Source organism: Mobula birostris, chromosome 25 (genome assembly GCF_030028105.1).
Source record: "Mobula birostris isolate sMobBir1 chromosome 25, sMobBir1.hap1, whole genome shotgun sequence".
NCBI classification, from domain to species: Eukaryota; Metazoa; Chordata; class Chondrichthyes; order Myliobatiformes; family Myliobatidae; genus Mobula; species Mobula birostris.
The window spans coordinates 51,620,471-51,642,782 of record NC_092394.1 but is presented as its reverse complement, the minus strand read 5'-3'; positions in this window follow the sequence as shown (position 1 = coordinate 51,642,782).

The window sequence follows — 22,312 nt, the reverse complement described above, 5'->3', positions numbered from 1 at the left end:
TGTTCAATTGCAGCCAATCAGAAAAGCTTCCTTTTATTCCCATTCTTTGTCTTTTGCTATTCGGCCAAGGATAGTATCTTTGCCTTAATGCCATGAGATCTTATCTTGTTAAGTAGCCTTGTGTGGCACTTCATCAAACTCCGAGTGCACAACATCCATGGATTTTCCTTTGTCCTGCTTGTTATTTCCTTAAAGAATTCTAACAGATTTTCTCTTAAGGAAACCATGCTGACTTCTGCCTATTTTATCATGTTTCTCAAAATACCCCAAAGCCTCATCCTTAGCAATGGACTCCAACATCTTCCCACCACTGAAGTCAGGCTAACTGGCCTATAATATCCTTTCTTCTGCCCCCCTCTCTTCTTAAAGAATAGAGTAACATTTACAATTTTCCAGTCCACCAGAACCATTCCAGAATTGACTGATTTTTTAAACACCATTACTAATGCCTCCACAATCTCTTCAGCTATCTCTTTCAGAACCCTGGGGTGTAGTCCATCTGGTCCAAGTGGCTTATCTACATTCAGACCTTTCAGTTCCCCAAGCACCTTCTCCTTAGGAATAGCAACTGCACTCACTCCTGCTCCCTGACACTCTCAAAGGTCTGGCACTCTAGTAGTCTCCACGGTGAAGACTAATGGAAAATACTTGTTCATCACTATTTCTTTGTCTCCCATTACTGCTGCTCCAGTGTCATTTTTTGCAGCAGTCCAATGTCTACTTCCACCTCACTTTTACTTTTTAAATATCTAAAAAAAAACTTTTTGGTATCCTCATTATTGGCTAGCTTGCCTTCACATTTCATCCTTTCTGTCTTGTTGGTTGCCTTCTGTTGGTTTTTAGAAGTTTCTCAGTTCTCTAATTTCCCACTAATTTTTTGCTCTATTATATACCCCCTCTTTCGTTTTTATGTTGGCTTTGACTTCCCTTGACAGCCAGGGTTGTGTCATCCTGCCCTTAGAATATTTATTCTTTGGGATGTATCTATCCTGTGTCTTCTGAATTGCTTCCAGAAACTCCAGCCCTTGCTGCTCTGCTGGCATCCCTGTTAGTGTCCCTTCCAATCGACTTTGGCCAGCTCCTCTCTAATTTCCTTTATACCATTGTAATACTGATACATCTGACTCCAGCTTCTCCCTCTTAAATTGCAGAGTGAATTGAATCATATTATGATCACTTCCTCCCAAGGCTTTCTTTCCCTAATCAAATCTGGTTCATTACCTAACACCCAATACAGAATAGCTGATCCTTTAGTGGGCTCAACCACAAGATGCTCTGAAAAGCCCTCTTGTAGACATTCTACACATTTTATCTCTCGGGATCCAACACTAACATGATTTTCCTAATTTACCCGCATATTGAAATCCCCCATAACTATTGAAACCTTGCCCTTCTGACAAGCCTTTTCCATAACCCGTTGTAATTTGTACCCCACAAACCTGCTACTGTTCAGAGACCTGTATATAGCTCCCATCAGGGTCTTTTTACCCTTCCAGTTTCTTAACTGTACCAACAAGGATTCTACACCTTCCAGCCCTATGTCACCTCTTTCTAAGGATTTGATTTCATTTCTTACCAACAGAGCCACCCCACCCCTTCTGTCTACCTGTCTGTCTTTTCAATGCAATGTGTATTCTTGGACATTAAGCTCCCCACTATAATCTTCTGTCAGCCATGACTTAGTAATGCCCACAATGTCATACCTACAAATCTAGCTCTGCTACAAGATCGTCTCCTTGCTTCTGTATACTGTGTGCATTCAAATATAAAACCTTCAGTCCTATATATAACACCCGTTCGATTTTGTCCCCCTTTTACACAGCACCTCATCCCACTGACTAGAATTTTGCGCTATCATTGGCTCCTCCTTCCTGATAGTCTCACTGTATACTTCCTCTGCTTGTAAGCCAACAGCCCTGTCCTCAGCCCTATTACTCCAGTTCTCATGCCCATCCCTCCCCAACAGCTCGAGCAAACCTGCCCACAAGGATAATGAACCCCCTTGAGTTCAGCTGTAAGCTGTCCCTTTTGTATAGGTCATGCCTTCCCCAGATGAGATCCCAGTGATCCAGAAATCCGAAGCCCTGCCTCCTGTACCAGATTCATCTGCCAAATCATCCTATTCTTACCCTCAGTGGCGTGTGGTACAGGTAACATACCAGATAGATTGCTACCCTGAAGCTCCTGCTTTTCAGTTTCCCATCTAGCTCTCTAAATTCTCTCTTCATGACCCTGCTTTTCCTACTAATGTCATTGGTGTCAATATATACCAAGATTTCTGGCTGCTCACCCTCCCTCTTTAGAATGTTGTGGACCAGATCTGAGACATCCCTGACTCTGGCACCTGGGAGGCAATTTATTTCACCGTGACAAGTTAAACTGCAGATCTTCATGACGATTTTCATCATTGCTTTTGTCTTGGGATTTTGTTACAATGATTCCTTTAGACTGACAATCGATAGAGTGCTACATCCATTGAAGTTCCTGGTGTTTATGTCATATTAACATTCAGACTGCTGTTTGAATCCACATACAATACCCATTTGAGGAACTGTGTAGGGAATGCAGAGTGTACGCAGACAAAGGAAAGGAAATTCCAGAATTATCAGGAATGAGGACTTGCAGCTTCTCCTAAAAACGGGGCTTTGGGAAACTGGTGCAATCAGTGGAAACATGGCATTGGCAGCACAGGATAAATCCAGGATGGATCGGATGGTTCAAGTCTCTTTTCCCCTCCTGATGTGTTTGTTTTAGTGACTTCCGCCCCGGTCTGCAAGGGCAACTTGAGAAAAATAAGCAGTTTTGCTGAGAGATGGTGCTGAGCAGTGAGAGAGGGAGTTTAGTTGAATATTTGATCCATGATCAATTGACCTGTTTTCTTAGTATGAAATGTTGACATTGAAACTTTTACTTGACTATACAAACAACAAACAAAGTATACATGCTTTTTTATCTCTCCTGAATGCTCCAGGAAATGTTGATCGATATCCATTCCTGACACCCTGTAGGTAAAATCATCCCATCTGGTAATTGATTTATTATTGTCACATGTACTGAGATATGCTGTAAAACTTGGTATTGCATACTCTCCATGCAGATCATTTTAAAACACAGTACATCGAGCTACTTAGTACAAAGGGAATAGCAATAACAGAATGCAGAATATAGTTCTACAATTACAGAAAATGTTGTGTTGGCACATGGCCAAGTGGTTAAGGCATCGGTCTAGTAATCTGAAGGTCACTAGTTCGAGCCTCAGTTGAGGCAGCGTGTTGTGTTCTTGAGCAAGGCACTTAACCACGCATTGCTCTGCGATAACACTGGTGCCAAGCTGTAGTGCCCTTCCCTCAGACAACATCAGTGGCGTGGAGAGGGGAGACTTGCAGCATGGGCAACCTTGCTCAGGTCTGCACCCTAAGGCGCAAATCCATGGTCTCACAAGACTAATGGATGCCTATATTATATATTACAGAAAGCGTGGGCAGGTTTTCAATAAAATTCAAATATTACTGTCTAGCAGCTTTAACAACCCTGTTTTGAACCTGAGAGGAGTTTCATCTTCTGCCTGTCACAGTGTGGCTTTGCTCTGGGTGCTCCAGATGGCCCAATGATGTACTGATTGGTGGGTTACTTGGCCACAGTAAATTACTCCTCCTGTAGGAGCATCACGAGGGAAATGAGAGAGAATAAGTGACTGGGAGAATAGGACCGACGGGATTGCTCTGGGAGCCGGTATAAATTCAATGGGCCGAATGGCTTCTTTCTATAACATAAGATAAACATGAGATAAGGATTAAAAAGAACTTCACAGAAAAAACTAGTTAAGGGATCTGGATTGCTTTACTGTTGCTGCAAGCACAATGCAACCAAATTGATGCTTTTTTTGTACGTGTGTATGATGGTACACTTTCATATGTAGTATATGCAAAAGTACTTGAGTTTTCAGTATATCAATATGTATCATAATTACAATGTATGCTTATTGCACAATGTTTTGTGCAATAGAGGTGATGTGCAAATAAAAGTGTTTGTCCAGTAGGTGAAAGTACTTAAAGAAATCTTGAATAATTTCTATGCTGTCCTTCATGGTATTTAGAACATCTTTCATTTTTGGTTGGTCGTCAAGTCTTTTTGATAAATGTACTTGAAGTAACAAATCATACGTGATGAGCTTGCAAGTGATTTCGCCTAATCTTTTCACCCTCTGCTTGGTAGTTAACATGACATGCAAACCAGCTGCCAACACAAGTGGAGCATGCAAGCTCGATTTCAACATTTAAGAGGTTTGGATAGGTGCATGGATGGTACAGATATGGAGGGCTATGGTCCCGGTGCAGGTCGATGGAGTAGGTAGTTTGAATGTTTTGGCATGGACTAGATGGGCCAAAGGACCTGTTTCTGTGCTGTTTTTCTCTATGATTCTATGACATGATAGCATTGTGCAGTCACCTCCCTACCAATTACTGCCATGGGAATTAAAATTGGGAAATTGATTTACTATTGTCACATGTCAAAAACTGTTTTGCATACGACCCATACAGATCATATAATTGCATCAGTACATTGAGGTAGCACAAGGGAAAGCAATTACTATAAATTGCACTTTGCACATTTAGACGGAGACATAATGTTAAGATTTTTACTTTCCATGTACGTGAAGGATGTAACTAATAAAGTCAATTCAACTCAATTCAATTCATTGACGGCATGCAAGGTGTTATAGTTACGGAGAGACTTCAGTGCAGGCAGACAGTGTGGAGCACGGCCATGACGAGGTACGTTGCGAGGTCAAGAGTTTGCCTTATTGACTAAGAGATCAGTCTATAGTCCAATAAACTCCTGGTGCCTATTTGTGCTGTCATTTTGAGCAAATTTAAATTTTCCATTTCAGGACTTTGTTTCTTCCTCTGTCTGTAATCCCCTGAGCTGATATCAGTACTCCTCTCCTCCAGTTCCAGTTTCCTGTCTATCCCCCAATCATATCTCTCCACCAATGGCAATTGTGTCTTTACTTGGCAAAGGCCAACTCAAGAATTCCCTTCCTAACCCCCTCTGACTCTCCATTTCCCTTCTTCCTTGTAACCCGCCTCACTTCGGTCAGTGACGTTGATGTTGCTGATGCAGTAAAGGTAAGGCTCACATATAACCATACCACCTGGACCCGATTAATGCAGTGTGTATTCAACATCTGAAAAGGAAGAGGAAGTCATTCTTATTGATGGCTTTCAGGATTTGCTGGGCACAAACATTCAATAAAGAAGAGTGCTGATGTCTATTTTAAGTCACAAATTTTCAACGAGAGCAGGCTACTCAATTCTCAAGCCTCCTCCTCTATTTTGTTATGTCCTGTCTCATCTGTATAGTGCCACCTTTTACCCAGTTTACCCACTTCCCTTGATATCCTTCCCCAGTAAGGATCAACGGCTTTCCCATTGTGCTGGAGAATAGAATTCCACTAACCTTTCTGTGGAATAACTGTAACCTTGTTTCACTTTTGACGGCCTCTGTTTTAAATACTGGGATTTGTTTCTTGTCCTGGACTCCCCACTGGAGCAAATAGTTTCTCCGTACCTCACCAGATCCATTAATTATCTTCAATACATTGACTAAATGACCTTCTAACCTTCTAGTTCAGAAGGATACAATCCATGTTGATGTAACATTTTCATAATTTAACTCATAAATATGTAAACTAGGAGCAGGACAAGGACACACGACTACGAGGCTGCTCCAACATTTAATAAGATCATAGCTGATTCGACTTTAATCTTAAATCCACATGCTGTAGTGACCTTTCATGCCCTTGTTTACCTTTGTCTTAAAAATAGTCAAAGACTGCTTTTTTCTGCTGCTTATATGATGATATGTGCCTGTGATGCCGTTGCAAGGAAGATTTTCATTGTACCTGTGCAAACATGTACTTGTGCCTATGACAATAAACTCAACTTCAACTTCACTGCCCTTTGGAGAACAGAATTCAGAAAATAGATTTCAGATTCCCCTATCTCGTAATTTTAAACACCTGGTTGTAAGTTCCTCCACAATCCTCTCTTTCTCCATCCCGTAAGACCCCAGAAGATCTTACACATCTCAATTACTCTTCTGAACTCCAGCAGATACGAGCCGAGCCTATGTACCTAGTATGACAACACACCCGTTTCAGATTTTAGACTGGTAAACCTTCACCGAACTTCTTTGAATGGATAACTTTCTTCCTTCAACAGGGAGAGAGTACACAACTCTAGGAACACAATCTCCCTACTTTCGTATTCAATTCCTCCAGCAATAAACAATACCGTTATATCAGCATTCCTAATCATCTGTTGCGTCTACATTCAAGTCTTTTGTGAATCACTCACTGTGACGCTCAAATTCTTTTGCTTTGTGGAGTTTGCAATCTCTCACCAGTTAAGTAATATGCTTCATTTTAATTTTTTTTCTGTCAAAATGGGCAATGAAACTTTCCCCACATTATTCTCCATTTGTCAGATCCTTGGACACTCACTGAACCTGTCTACTTCACTTTGTAGATCCAAAAGAAAATCTGCAGATGCTAGAGAAAATCTGCAGATGCTAGAAATCTGAAACAAACAAGCTCAGAAAATATTGGAAACATCACCTGATCAGGCAGCCTCTTCAGAGAAGGAAACAGTTAATATTACATGTTCCCGCACTGTTATCAGAATTGAGAGAGAGAAAATGAATTAGTTTTCAGGAGCGAGAAGGTGAAAGAGGGATGACATCATACGCTCACATATCGAAAGTATCTGGATGAATTTTCAAAGCACCGGGGAATGGTGTCATTCCACTTTAGGTAAAGTCAGCTTTCAATGAGATGATAATCTAAACTAACACAACATACACAAAATGCTGGAAGAGCTCAGCAGGCTAGGCAGCATCCATGGAGAAGAGTTAACAGTTGACACTTCGGGCTGAGACCCTTCATCAGGACTGGAGAAAATAGATGTAAAGTCAGAATAAGAAAGTGGGGACAGGGGAGGAAGGAGTACAAGGTAGTAGGTGACAGATGAAACTGGGAAAGGGGGAGAGGTGAAGTAAAGAGCCGGGAAGAGATAAAGGGCTGGAGAAGGGGGAGTCTGATAGGAGACGACAGAAGCCCATGAAAGAAAGAAAAGGGGGAGGAGCACCAGAAGGGAAGCGATGTGCAGGTAAGGATATAAAGACCATAAGACAAAGGAGCAGAAGTTGGCCATTTGACCCATCAAGTCTGCTCCTCCATTTTATCATGTGCTGATCCATTCTCCCATTTAGTCCCACTCCCCCGCCTTCTCACCATAACCTTTGATGCCCTGGCTATGCAGATACCTTTCAATCTCTGCCTTAAATACACCCAATGACTTGGCCTCCACTGCTGCCCGTGGCAACAAATTCCATAGATTCACCATCCTCTGGCTAAAAAAATTTCTTCGCATCTCTGTTCTGAATGGGTGCCCTTCAATCCTTAAGTCATGCCCTCTTGTACTAGACTCCCCCACCATGGGAAACAATTTTGCCACATCCACTCTGTCCATGCCTTTCAACATTCCAAATGTTTCTATGAGGTCTCCCCTCATTCTTCTAAACTCTAAGGAATACAGTCCAAGAGCGGACAAACGTTCCGCATATGTTAACCCTCTCATTCTCGGAATCATTCTAGTGAATCTTCTCTGTACCCTCTCCAACGTCAGCACATCCTTTCTTAAATAAGGAGCCCAAAACTGCCCAGAGTACTCCAAGTGAGGTCTTACCAGTGCCTTATAGAGCCTCAACATCACATCCCTGCTCCTATACTCTATTCCTCTAGAAATGAATGCCAACATTGCATTCGCCTTCTTCACTACTGACTCAAGCTGGAGGTTAACCTTGAGGGTATTCTGCACGAGGACTCCCAAGTCCCGTTGCATCTCAGAACTTTGAATTCTCTCCCCGTTTAAATAATAGTCTGCATGTTTATTTCTTCTGCCAAAGTGCAAAACCATACACTTTCCAACATTGTATTTCATTTGCCACTTCTTTGCCCATTCTTCCAATCTATCCAAGTCTCTCCGCAGACTCTCTGTTTCCTCAGCACTGCCACCTATCTACTACCTCCACCTATCTTTGTATCATCAGCAAACTTAGCCACAAAGCTATCTATTCCATAATCCAAATCGTTGATGTACAATGTAAAAAGAAGCGGCCCCAACACGGACCCCTGTGGAACACCACTGGTAACCGGCAGCCAACCAGAATAGGATCCCTTTATTCCCACTCTCTGTTTCCTGCCAATCAGCCAACGCTCTATCCACGTATGTAACTTTCCCGTAATTCCATGGGCTCTTATCTTGTTAAGCAGCCTCATGTGTAGCACATGAAGGGAGGGAAATGGGAATGGGGAATGGTGAACGGGGGTGGGAGGGATTTCTAGAAGATTGAGAAATTGATGTTCATGCCATCAGGTTGGAGACTACCCAGATGGAGCATAAGGTGTTGCTCCTCCAACCTCAGTGCCACCTCCTGACGGTAGTAGAGGAGGCCATGAACTGACATATCGGATTGGGAATGGGAAGTAGAATTAAAATGGGTGGCTACCAAGAGATCCCATTGTTGTGGTGGATGGGGCATAGATGCTCGACGAAGCGGTCTCCCACTCTACATCGGGTCTGATCGATATACAGGAGGCCACACCGTGAGCACTGGATACAATAGACGACCTCAACAGACTCACCTGGAAGGACTGTTTGGGGCCCTGAATGGTAGTGAAGGTGGAGGTGTAGGGGCAGGTGTGGCACCTGTTCCGCTTGCAAGGATAAGAGCCAGGAGGGAGATCAGTGGGAAGGGATGAATAGACAAGGAAGTCAGGTAGGGAGTGATCCCTGCAGAAAGTGGAAAGTGCAGTAGAGAGCATCATAACATGCCGCATCACTGTGTGGTGTGGAAACTGCACTGTGGCAGACAGGAGGGCTCTGCAGCGGGTAGTGAAAACTGCCCTACGCATCATTGGTACCAGCTCACCCACCGTCAGGGACATATATACAGAAAGGTGCAGGGAAAAGGCCTGCAATATTATGAAGGATCCCATCCACCCTGCTTGTGGACTGCCCGTCCCACCCTATCAGAGAGGCTACGCAGCATCTACATCAGGACCACTAGATTCAGAAACAGTTACATCCATCCAGGCCATCACACTGATCAACACCTCCACCCACTGCCCCACCACTACAAACACATCACCTAGTGTCACTCTATGTACATTCAATCAGTCTATGCATATAGCAGTTACTTGTACATTGTGTTTTATACATTGCTTTTATATTTATACTTACTGTGTTTTTGTTGAATAAAAGCGAAGAGGGAGATTGAAACATCGAGGCAAATGTGGAAGGTGAGTTTCAGCTGCCTGCCTTTTGATCGCTGGTGGGATCGCTCTGCCTTGGAGAGGGGAAAGGTCTACTGCTGGACCTAGAGAATGTTACCCAGGTTTTCTGCATTTTGGATATAGATCTGGATTATAGACTTTTTTTCATTCTTATAGTTTTTCTATATTCTGTGTTATTTTGTCCAATCTTTCTCATTTTTTTTGTATGTAGAAGAGGGGGATTTGGAGGTCAATGTGCCTGTTCCATTTTTGTTCATTTTTTTTGTGCAGACAGGAGGGATTTGGGAGCTGATGGTTGTGTTGCTGTTCTTTTCTTTCTTGGTTTCATGGCTATCTGGAGAAAAAGAATTTCAAAGCTGTATATTTTAATAATAAATAGACCTTTAAACCTTTGAACCTTTTATCTTTATACCTATTGTGTTTTTTTATGCTGCATTGGATGCAGAGTAACAGTTCTCCTTTACATCTGTGTACTGAAGAACAACAATAAAAAACCTTGAATCTTGAATCTTAAAGTATAATCCTCTGGCCTATTGCCTCTCTTATTTCCTTTTCAATGGTCAGTATATTCTTTCTGAACCAGAATATTTCAAGTGAGGAGCACTGGTGTCAGCCTAGTGGTGATCTACAATGCATACCAACATCAAATTTGCTTTTCTCAGGCATGACGAGTATTGTTGTGATCGCTTTAATTTGTTATCCATCTATCAGTACTCCTAAATCTCTTTCATTTTCCATGCACATTATTTTATTTCAATTAAATTAATAGTCTATTCCTAGATCCTTTGTCCCACTTAGCATTTCTCTACAATGAATTTCATCAGTAACTCATTTATACAGTCCCCAGGGACAGCTGTGACAGCCTGGTCTTTTCAAAGAATCGTATTAAGAAATAAGAAGCATCCAAATCAAATCTCTTATTTATTGAGTCACTGAAATGCCTGATTTGGTGCCAGCCCTCTAACTTTGAATCCTCCTTAAAGGTGCCTTTGTAGTCGTTGATGTTAACTGCAGTTACAAAACACAGCAGCAAACAACTGGAAGGAACAATCCATTTGGCAGCCACTGCCCATGGTGCTGCATAGCTAATGAAGTGCAGTCACTGTGATAACATAAAGAGATAAATATGTGTCACAAGCAGTAATCTGGTAACCGTGAATTAAATGGTTTTAGTAATGCTATCCTCCATTTTGTCAAAGAAAAAATCATGGTCTTTTATCTTGATCTGAAGAGGCAGATTAACAACAATTGATTTTGTTGAAGTCAGGATTGAATCTATAACGTTTTGAGGCGAGGGTGCCATTTACCAAATCAAGGCTGATAGGATATAGTCTTTCAACATAATGATTCCCCAAGGAATTTTCTAATTTGTTCTGCTCCTGGGGTGAGAGTGAGGCTAATCTGGCCTGCTTTCCTGCTCCTCCTTCTCTGCTTCTGAGTTCTGACAAGACTTTGGGATCTGAGAAGTCAACTTTGTTTGCCTGCTCAGTGATGCGAATTGACTTGCTGAGTGTTTCTAGCAACTGCTCGCTGCAGTAGTTTAATTTGTTTATAAAATAAATCACAACCACTTTCTTCCACATGCCCTGCATCTGCCAGTTAGACCATTTGTGGAACATACCTTGGTCCTCCTGAGTAACTCACAAACCTGCAACTTAGCTCCAGCCATCATTTAATCTTCCTCTCCTTCAATAAAATTCTAAATACATCAGAATCAGAATTAGGTTTATTATCACCGGCAGAGTCTGAAATTTGTTAACTTAGCAGCAGCAGTTTAATGAAATACATAATCTAGCAAAATTAAAAATAATAATAATAAATCAAATAAAACATAATAATGAATAAACAAGTAAATCAATTACATATATTGAACATATTTTTTTAAATGTGCAAAAACAGAAATACTGTATATTAAAAAAAATGAGGTAGTGTCCAAGGGTTCAATGTCCATTTAGGAATCAGATGGCAGAGGGGAAGAATCTGTTCCTGAATCGCTGAGTGTGTGCCTTCAGGCTTCTGTATCTCCTGCCTGATGGTAACAGTGAGAAAAGGGCATGCCCTGGGTGCTGGAGGTCTTTAATAATGGATGCTGCCTTTCTGAGACACCGCTCCCTAAAGATGTCCTGGGTACTTTGTAGGCTAGTGCCCAAGATGGAGCTGACTAGATTTACAACCCTCTGCAGCTTCTTTCAGTCCTGTGCAGTAGCCCCTCCATACCAGACAGTGATGAAGCCTGTCAGAATGCTCTCCACGGTACAACCACAGAAGTTTTTGAGTGTATTTGTTGACATGCCAAATCTTTTCAAGCTCCTAATAAAGTATAGCAGCTGTCTTGCCTTCTTTATAACTACATCGATATGTTGGGACCAGGTTAGATCCTCAGGGATCTTGACACCCAGGAACTTGAAGCTACTCACTCTCTCCGCTTCTGATCCCTCTATGAGGATTGGTATGTGATCCTTTGTCTTACCCTTCCTGAAGTACACAATCATCTCTTTTGTCTTACTGACGTTGAGTGCCAGGTTGTTGCTGCAGCACCATTCCACTACTTGGCATATCTCACTCCTGTATGCCTTCTCGACACCACCTGAGATTCTACCAACAATGGTTGTATTGTCAGCAAATTTATAGATGGTATTTGAAGTATGCCTAGTCACACAGTCATATGAGTAGAGCAGTGTGCTAAGCACACACCCCTGGGGTGCACCAGTGTTAATCATCAGTGAGGAGAATATGTTATCACAAATCCGAACAGACTGTGGTCTTCTGGTTAGGAACTCGAGGATCCAATTGCAGAGGGATTGTGGGAATGATGGTATTAAATGCTGAGTTATAGTCAATGAACAGCATCCTGACATAGGTGTTTGTGTTGTCTAGGTGGTCTAAAGCTGAGTGGAGAGGCATTGAGATTGTGTCTGCCGTTGACTTATTGTAGCAATAGGCAAATTGCAATGGGTCCATGTCCTTGCTGAGGCAGGAGTTCAGTCTAGTCATGACCAGCCTCTCAAAGCATTTCATCACTGTCAATGTGAGTTACTGGGCGATAGTTATTAAGGCAGCTCAGATTATTCTTCTTAGGCACTGACCGCTCAGTATCTTCTCCATCAACTTACCAACCACTGAAGTAAGACTCACTGATCTATAACTTCCTGGGCTATCTCTATTCCCTTTCATGAATAAGGGAACAACATCTGCAACCCTCCAATCCTCTGGAACCTCTCCCGTCTCCATTGATGATGCAAGGATCATCACCAGAGGCTCAGCAATCTCCTCCCTCACCTCCCACAGTAGCCTGGGGTACATCTTGTTCAGTCCCAGTAACTTATCCAACCTGATGCTTTCCAAAAGCTCCAGCACATCTTCTTCCTTAAAATCTACATGCTTAAGCTTTTCAGTCCGCTGTAAGTCATCCCTACAATCACCAAGATCCTTTTCCGTAGTGAATACTGAAGCAAAGTATTCATTAAGTATCTCTGCTATCTCGTCCGGTTCCGTACACACTTTTCCAATGTCACACATGATTGGTCCTATTCTCTCACGTCTTATCCTCTGGCTCTTCACATACTTGTAGAATGCCTTGGGGTTTTCCTTAATCTTGTCCGCCAAGGCCTCCTCATGGTCCCTTCTGACTCTCCTAGTTTTATATCCCCCGAACATTCGCCATGTTTCTTCTGTACATTTCCCTGAGAACATCTGTTTCCAATTTATGCTTCCAAGTTCCTGCCTGATAGCCTCATTTTTCCCCTTACTCCAATTAAACATTTTCCTAACTTTCCTATCCCTCTACAACGCTATGGTAAAGGAGATAGAATTGTGATCACCATCTCCAAAATGTTCTCCCACTGAGAGACCCGACTCCTGACCAGGTTCATTTCCCAATACCAAATCAAGTACAGTCTCTCCTCTTGTAGGCTTATCTACATATTGTGTCAAGAAACCTTCCTGAACACACCTAACAAACTTCTCCCAATCTATACCTCTCGCTCTAGGGAGATGCTAATCGATATTCGGGAAATTAAAATCTCCCACCACAACAACCCTGTTAATATTACACCTTTCCAGAATCTGTCTCCCGATCTGCTCCTCAACCACCTGTTACAGGTGGTCTGTAAAAAGCACCCAGTAGAGTTATTGATCCCTTCCTGTTCCTAACTTCTACCCACAGAGACTCGGTAGACAATCTCTCCATGACTTCCTCCTTTTCTGCAGCCATGACATCTCTGATCAACAGTGCCATGCCCTTTTGCCTCCCTTCCTGTCCTTTCTGAAACATCTAAAGCCTAGCACTCAAAGTAACCATTCCTGCCCCTGAGCCATCCAAGTCTTTGTAATGGCAAATTGCAATGGGTCCAGGACCTTGCTGAGGCAGGACCTATATATATGTACATACAGTGGTATGCAAAGGTTTGGGCACCCCGGTCAAAATTTCTGTTACTGTGAAGAGTTAAGTGAATAGAAGATTAACTGATCTCCAAAAGTCATCAAGTTAAATATAAAACATTCTTTTCAATATTTTAAGCAAGCTTAGTGTATTATTTTTGTTTTGTACAATTTTAGAGTGTCAAAAAGGAAAGGAGCACCATGCAAAATGGAAAGGAGCTCTCAGATAACTTTTACCAAGGTCTCAGACCTTAATTAGCTTGTTAGGGGTATGGCTTGTTCACAGTCATCGTTAAGAAAGGCCAGGTGATGCAAATTTCAAAGTTTTATAAATACCCTGACTCCTCAAACCTTGTCCCAACAATCAGCGGCCATGGGCTCCTCTAAGCAGCTGCCTAGCAGTCTGAAAATTAAAATAAATATGCCCACAAAGCAGGAGAAGGTTATATGAAGATAGCAAAGTGTTTTCAAGCAGCTGTTTCCTCAGATCGTAATGTAATTAAGAAATGGCAGTTAACAGGAACGGTGGAGATCAAGTTGAGGTCTGGAAGACCAAGAAAACTTTCTGAGAGAACTACTCGTAGGATTGCTAGAAATGCAAATCAAAACCCCTGTTTGACTGCAAAAGACCTTCAGGAAGATCTAGCAGACTCTGGAGTGGTGGTGCACCGTTCTACTGTGCAGTGGCACCTGCACAAATAGGACCTTCATGGAAGAATCATCGGAAGAAAACCTTTCCTGCATCCTCACCACAAAATTCAGCATCAGAAGTTTGCAAAGGAACATCTAAACAAGCCTGATGCACTTTGGAAACAAGTCCTGTGGACTGATTAAGTTAAAATAGAACTTTTTGGCCGCAATGAGCAAAGGTATGTTTGGAGAAAAAAGGGTGCAGAATTTCATGAAAAGAACACCTCTCCAAATGTTAAGCACGTGGGTGGATCGATCATGCTTTGGGCTTGTGTTGCAGCCTGTGACACGGGGAACATTTCACTGGTGGAGGGAAGAATGAATTCAACTAAATACCAGCAAATTCTGGAAGCAAACATCACACCGTCTGTAAAAAAGCCGAAGATGGAAAGAGGGTGGCTTCTACAACAGGATAATGATCCTAACACACCTCAAAATCCACAATGGACTACCTCAAGAGGCACAAGCTGAAGGTTTTGCCATGGCCCTCACAGTCCCCCGACCTAAACATCAACGAGAATCTGTGGATAGACCTCAAAAGAGCAGTGCATGCAAGACGACCCAAGAATCTCACAGAACTAGAAGCCTTTTGCAAGGAAGAAAGGGTGAAAATCCCCCAAACAAGAATTGAAAGGCTCTTCGCTGGCTACAGAAAGCGCTTACAAGCTGTGATACTTGCCAAAGGGGGCGTTTCTAAGTACTGACCATGCAGGGTGCCCAAACTTTTGCTTCGGGCCCTTTTCCTTTTTTGTTATTTTGAAACTGTAAAAGATGGAAATAAAAAAGTAAACTTGCTTAAAAAGTTAAAGAAATGTGTCATCTTTAACTTTGTGCCTTTTGGAAATCAGGTCATCTTTTACTTGCTTAGCTATTCACAGTAACAGAAATTTTGACCAAGGGTGCCCAAACTTTTGCATGCCACTGTATGTTAAATTAAATAAGTAGTGTTAAAAACATAGTGAGGTAGTGTTTATAGGTTCAATGTCTATTCAGAAATCTGATGGCAGAGGGGAAGAAGCTGTTTCTAAGTTATTGAGTGTGTACCTTCAGGCTCCTGTACCTTCTCCCTGATGGTAACAATGAGAAGAGGGCATGACCTGGGTGATGGGGGTCCTTCATGATGGGTGCCCCCTTTTGAAGTATCGCTCCTTGAAGACGTCCTGGATGCTGGGGAGGCTAGTGCCCATGATGGAACTGACTAAGTTCACAAGATTCTGTCCCTTCTTTCGACCCTGTGCAGTGTCCCCCCATACCAGACAGTGATGCAGCCAGTTAGAATGTTCTCCACGGTACGTGTAGAAATTTGCGAGTGTCTTTGGTGACACTTGAATGCACCTGTAGTAATTAATCCCAGCCTACCCAAAACTGCAGTCCATTATTGTAAAATCTCTTGCTGTAGAATGCAACTTTCTATACATTGACTACAGGGAACAGATCTATCCTGCTGAATCTGCAGTCTTTGCAATGTATGTAGGTCAGCTAGTGTCCTACTGATTCTATAAATAAGCTTCAGCAATAATTTATCAACACATTAATATTTTAGCATTTATTACTACGGGCTCTATTTGTGTTGCTGAGGTTTGATTTCTTTGAAAGTTAATCAATCATTTGAGCCACAGACCACACAAAAAATTAAACCAGCTTGCATTTATTCCGGTACAATTCTAACCTAACATAGCATCATCTGCCATTAATGGAAGAAAACCACACTATTCTTTCAAGTATCAGGTCTGCTCGAACTCTTTGATACTGCAGTGGGTCAAACAGATCAAGAGTTGAGAGAGAGAGGGGGAGAGAGAGAGAACAGTGCAGGTAGACACTAGTTACACAGGCCATGATGAAGTTCGTTGTGATGAGGCCTAGAGTTCATCTTTATTGTACGAAACATCTGTTTGAGAGTCTTGTAATGTAGGATAGAAGCCCAGCTGATGTGTGAGGGGGTAATTCTGGGGTGTAGGTGCTCCTGCACATTCCATAAAATCATTTTAATAACTTCTTGTTCAACAATTTTTTTATGAAGAAACTTGCCATAACTTCTCCAGTGATTAGTGAGGAGAATGGACATTTCCTCTGTAGGTAGGTGCACATCATCAGTATGTGACTCATCGCCAATGTGGGGTTGAGACAGTCGAATCCCAAATTACCTGGGATAGTGAGACTTAATTCTGTTTCTGTCTGGATATATTTATTTATTGTCCAGGATCAGGATATCACGAGCAAAGCTTGGCATTTATTGCCTGATCTTAATTGCCCTCGAACGCCAGTCAGAGGCCTTTCAACAACCTGCCTTTGTTGGGTCTGGAGACATGGAGGACAAAGGCAGAAGAGGAATGGCAGATTTCCTTCCATCGGCCAGTCACAGACAAAAATACAAAAACTGTTTGTCACACTCAGAAGGTTGGAGTCAGGTTGAATATCACTTTCATACAGTATGTCATGAGATTTGTTGTTTTTATGGCAACAGTACAGTGCAAGACATAAGAAATTACCATAAGTTACAACAAAAACATCGTGAAGGAGAGGAGTAGAGAGGGTTGATTGTCCATTCAGAAATCTGGCGATGGAGGGGAGGAAGCTTCTGCTGAAATGCCGTATGGCTCCTCTACCTCCTCCCTGATGGGCGTTGAGAAAGAGCCTGTCCTGGGTAGTGAGGACTTTTCAAAATGGATGCTGCCTTCTTGAGGGGCAGTCCTCGATGACGGGGAGATTTGTGTCCGTGATGGAGCAGGCTGAATCCACAAGCCTCTGCGGTCTCTTTTGAACTTGTGACTTGGAGGCTCCGAACAAGATGGTGATGCAGCCAGTCAGAATGTTCTCCACTGCATATCGGTAAAAGCTTGTGGGAGTCTTTGGTGGCATACCAAATTCCCTCAAACTCCGAACAAAATAGAGCCATTGGTGTGTCGTCTTCATGACTCTGTCAATGTATTGGGCTCTTCATTGATCCTCTGATCTGCTGGACATTTCCAACAGATCTCACCTGCATCTCACAGCATTGTTGCCTTATTCTCTCACTTCTTAACCATCAGATGGCATTGTCAACAACTTATCTACATGATAGTCCTGCATCCACACTATCTAACATAGTCGCTTACCCCAGCATCAACCATGCATCCACACAATCACACATAGTCCCTTCCCACTACCATCTCCACTACATCCACACTATCACACATAGTCCCTTCCCACTACCATCTCCACTTCATCCACACTATCACACATAGTCCCTTCCCACTACCATCTCCACTTCATCCACACTATCACACATAGTCCCTTCCCACTACCATCTCCACTACATCCACACTATCACACATAGTCCCTTCCCACTACCATCTCCACTTCATCCACACTATCACACATAGTCCCTTCCCACTACCATCTCCACTTCATCCACACAATCACACATAGTCCCTTCCCACTACCATCTCCACTACATCCACACTATCACACATAGTCCCTTCCCACTACCATCTCCACTTCATCCACACTATCACACATAGTCCCTTCCCACTACCATCTCCACTTCATCCACACTATCACACATAGTCCCTTACCCCACCATCTCCACTACATCCACACTATCACACAAGTCCCTTCCCCCACCATCTCAACTGCATCCACACTATCACACATAGTCCCTTCCCCCACCATCTCCAGTACATCCACACTATCACACATAGTCCATTCCCTCACCATCTCCAGTACATCCACACTATCACACATAGTCCCTTCCCACTACCATCTCCACCACATCCACACTATCACACAAGTCCCTTCCCACTAAAATCTCCACTACGTCCACACTATCACACATAATCCCTTCCCCCACCATCTCCACTAAATCCACACTATCACACATAGTCCCTTCCCACTACCATTTCCACGACATCCACAATATCACACATAGTCCCTTCCCCCACCATCTCCACTGCATCCAAACTCTCACACATAGTCCCTTCCCACTACCATCTCCACTACATCCAGACTATCACACATAGTCCCTTCCCACTACCATCTCCACTACATCCAAACTATCACACATAGTCCCCTCCACCACCATCTCCACTACATCCACACTATCACACATAGTCCCTTCCGCCACCATCTCCACTACATCCACGCTATCACACAGTCCATTCTCACTACCATCTCCACTACATCCACACTATCACGCATAGTCCCTTCCCCCACCATCTCCACTACATCCACAGTATCACACATAGTCCCTTCCCACTACCATCTCCACTACATCTACACTATCACAGATAGACTCTTCCCGCTACCATCTTCACTACATCCACACTATCACACATAGTCCCTTCCCACTACCATCTCCACTACATCCACACTATCACACGTACTCCCTTCTCCCTACCATCTCCACTACATCCACACTATCACACATAGACCCTTTCCCCTACCATCTCCACTACATCCACACTATAACAGATAATCCCTTCCCCCACCATCTCAACTACATCCACACTATCACACATAGGCCCTTCCCCCACCATGTACACTACATCCACACTATCACACGTAGTCCCTTCCCACTAACATCTCCACTACATCCACACTATCACACATAGTCCCGTCATCCTACCATCTCCACTGCATCCACACTGTCACACATAGACCTTTACCACTGCCATCTCCATTACATCCACACTATCACACAGTCCCTTCCCACTACAATCTCCATTACATCCACACTATCACACGTAGTCCCTTCGCACTACCATCTCCACTACAGCCACGCTATCACACATAGTCTCTTCCCCCACCATCTCCACTACATCCACAATATCGCACATAGGCCCTTCCCCCACCATGTACAGTACATCCACAATTTCACACATAGTCCCTTCCCACTAACATCTCCACTACATCCACACTATCACACATAGTCCCATCATCCTACCATCTCCACTACATCCACACTATCACACATAGACCTTTACCACTGCCATCTCCATTACATCCACAGTATCACACATAGTCCCTTCCCAGTACCATCTCCACTACATCCACACTATCACACATAGTCCCTTACCCCACCATTTCCACTACATCCACTCTATCACACATAGTCCATTCCCACTACCATCTCCACTACATTCACACTATCACACATAGTCCCTTCCTCCATCATCTTCAGTACATCCACACTATCATACATCGTCCCTTACCCCACCATCTCCACTACATCCACACTATCACACATAGTCCCTTCCCCCACCATCACCACTACATCCACATTTTCGCACATAGACTGTTCCCACTACCATCTCCACTACATCCACACTATCACACATAGACCCTTCCCACTACCATCTGCACATCATCCACACTATCACACATAGTCCCTTCCCCCACCATATCCACAACATCCACACTATCACACATAGTCCCTTCCCCCACCACCTCCACTACATCCACACTATCACACATAGTCTCTTCCCACTACCACCTCCAGTACATCCACACTATTCGACATAGTCCCTTCCCACTACCATCTCTACTACATCCACTCTATCACACATAGACCCTTCCCCCACCATCTCCACTACATCCACAGTATCACACATAGTCCATTCCCCCACCATCACAACTTCATCCACACTATCACACATAGTCACTTCCCACTACCATCTCCACTTCATCCACACTATCACACTTAGTCCCTTCACCTGTCATATCCAATACATCCACACAATAACACGTTTTCCCTTCCCTCTGCCATCTCCACTACATCCACACTATCACACATAGCCCCTTCCCACTACCACCTCCAATGCATCCAGACTATCACAGATGGTCCCTGCCCACACCATGTCCACTACATCCACACTATCACACATATTCGCTTTCCACTAACATCTCCACTACATCCGCACTATCCCACATAGTCCCTTCCCACTACCACCTCCAATGCATCCACACTATCACACATAGTCCGTTCCCACCACCATCTCCACTACAACGACACTATCATACATAGTCCCTTCCCACTACTATCTCCACTACATCCGCACTATCAGAAATAGTCCCTGCCCACACCATGTCCACTATTTCCACACTTTCACACATATTCGCTTCCCGCTACCATCTCCACTGCATCCACATTATCACACATAATCCATTCCCCCACCATCTTCACAAGATCCAAACTATCACACATAGTCCCTTCCCACACCATCACCCCAGCAACCACACTATCACGCATAGACCCTTCCCCCAGCATCTCCACTACATCTACACTATCACACATAGTCCCTTCCGACTACCACCTCCACTACTTCCACACTATGACGCATACTCCCTTCCCCAACCATCACCCCTGCATCCAGACTATTACACTTAGTCCCTTCCCACTACCATCTCCACTGCTTCCATACTAACACACATAGTCCCTTCCTCCACCATCTTCAGTACATCCACACTATCATACATCGTCCCTTACCCCACCATCTCCACTACATCCACACTATCACACATAGTCCCTTCCCCCACCATATCCACTACATCCACACTATCACACATAGTCCCTTCCCACAAACATCTCCAGTACATCCTCACTATCACATGAAGTCTCTTTGCACTACCATCTCCACTACAACCACACTATCACACATATTCCCTTCCCACTACCATCTCCACTACATCCACACTATCACACATAATCCCTTCCCACTACCATCACTACTACACCCACACTATCACACATAGTCCCTTCCCCTGTCATATCCAATACATCCACACAATAACACGTATTCCCTTCCCTCTGCCATCTCCACTACATCCACACGATCACACATTGCCCATTCCCACTACCACCTCCAATGCATCCATGTTATCACACATAGGCCCTTCCCACTACCATTTCCACTACATCCATACTATCATACATCGTCCCTTCCCACTAACATCTCTACTAAATCCACTCTATCACACATAGTCCCTTCCCCCACCATCTCCACTAGTTCCACATCATCACACATAGTCCCTTCCCACTACCATTTCCACTACATCCATACTATCATACATAGTCCCTTCCCACTAACATCTCTACTAAATCCACAGTATCACACATAGTCCCTTCCCTCTACCATCTCCACTACAGCCACACTATCACACATAGTCCCTTCCCACAACATTCTCCACTGCAGCCACACTATCACACATAGTCCCTTCCCACTACCATCTCCAGTACATCCTCACTATCACATGAAGTCTCTTTGAACTACCATCTCCACTGCATCCACACTATCTCACACAGTCACTTTCCACTACCATCTCCGCTAAATGCACACTATCGCACGTAGTCTCTTCCCACTACCACCTCCAATGCATCCACACTATCACACATAGTCCCTTCCCACTACCATCTCCACTACATCTACACTATCACACATAGCCTCTTCCCGCTACCATCTTCACTACATCCACACTATCACACGTAGTCCGTTCCCCCAACATCTCCACTACATCCACACTATTACACATAGTCCATTCCTCCACCATCACCACTCCATCTACACTATCACACATAGTCTGTTCCCCCTACCATCTCCACAACATCCACACTATCACACGCATTCCCTTCCCACTACCATCTCCACTACATCCACACTATCCGACATAGTCCCATTGGACAACCATCTCTACTACATCCACTCTATCACACATAGTCCCTTCCCCCACCATCTCCACTACATCCACAGTATCACACATAGTCCCTTCCCACTCCCATCTCCACTACATCCACACTATCACACATAGTCCCTTCCCACTACCATCACCACTGCATCCACACTATCACACATTCTTCCTTCCCACTACCATCTCCACTTCATCCACACTATCATACATAGTCCCTTCCAC